Source organism: Tupaia chinensis, unplaced genomic scaffold (genome assembly GCF_000334495.1).
Source record: "Tupaia chinensis unplaced genomic scaffold, TupChi_1.0 Scaffold000671_2, whole genome shotgun sequence".
Classification (NCBI taxonomy): domain Eukaryota; kingdom Metazoa; phylum Chordata; class Mammalia; order Scandentia; family Tupaiidae; genus Tupaia; species Tupaia belangeri.
Window position 1 is genome coordinate 2,481,387 of NW_006160194.1, and position 931 is coordinate 2,482,317.

At 68.1% G+C, this 931-nt stretch overlaps 1 protein-coding gene across 1 annotated transcript in view; it reads right to left on the bottom strand.

Moving 5' to 3' along the window:
- The window catches only part of BRF1 (BRF1 general transcription factor IIIB subunit), a gene marked incomplete at its 5' end in the record, with an annotated part of 36,297 nt that overhangs the window by 28,811 nt on the left and 6,555 nt on the right, over positions 1 to 931 (bottom strand).

Below are 931 nucleotides of genomic sequence, written 5' to 3' on the forward strand. Positions count from 1 at the left end.
CACCAAGGCCTGCCCGGGCCATGTGGCCCATCCTTAGCAGCCTTCACAGGTCAGGGTGGTGTGCCCCAGCACCTGCGGAGCATGGCGCAGCGGTGCCAAGTACAGGGCACCCCTACGGACAGCCAGGCCTTCACCAGCGCCCCTGCACCTGCTCTGCGGCTCGGAACCAGGCCTGCCCTGGAGGTGCACGTAAGTGGCTCGCATGGCGTGTGGCCCAGCATCTCCGAGCACGGCCCCGTCACAGCCCACTGTGGGACACGCAGGACATGCCAGCCCAGGCTGGGGGTGCACATGGGTGATCCCACGCGAGTGGCGTGGCTGGCGACCAGCCTTCATGTGGACACGGCGGGTCCAGGGGCCAGGTGTGTGGTTGGCAGGGCTGGGCCTGGGGACCTGGTGCGTGCCCAGCTAAGCCAGGACCAGTGCTTCTTGTGGCCCCTGCCCCTGGCCAGCCCTCCACTCGAAGCATCCTGAATACAGAGGATGCAGATAGCTGCCATCACGCAGAGAACCGCCCGGCAGCAGCGTAGGGGTGTGGTCAGGACGGACCGCAGGTGGCTCTGTGCTCACCAGGCTGAGACGATGTCAGAGCGCCCTGCTCAGAGGGGCCCCTCCCAGAAAGAAGCAGAGGCAGGCCGGTACGGGACGGGCACCAGAGCCCGGAGCAGCGGGAGAGCAGAGTGAGGGCGTACACGTCCCGGCACACGGGGATATTCCGGCCTGCGCGATGGGCTGGGCGAGCTCCCACGGGCTCCCACAGGAAGACAGAGCTGCCAGGTCCTGGCTGGGCGAGGCCTGGGGACCTGGGAGTGCCCAGAGGTCTCAGCTCGGGATGGCCCAGATGGCGGTCACCTTCCCAGAGGGCACCTGCCCCATGGCCAGAGCCTGGCTCAGCCGCCAGCACCGTACTGCCCCCAACCTGGTGTGCTGC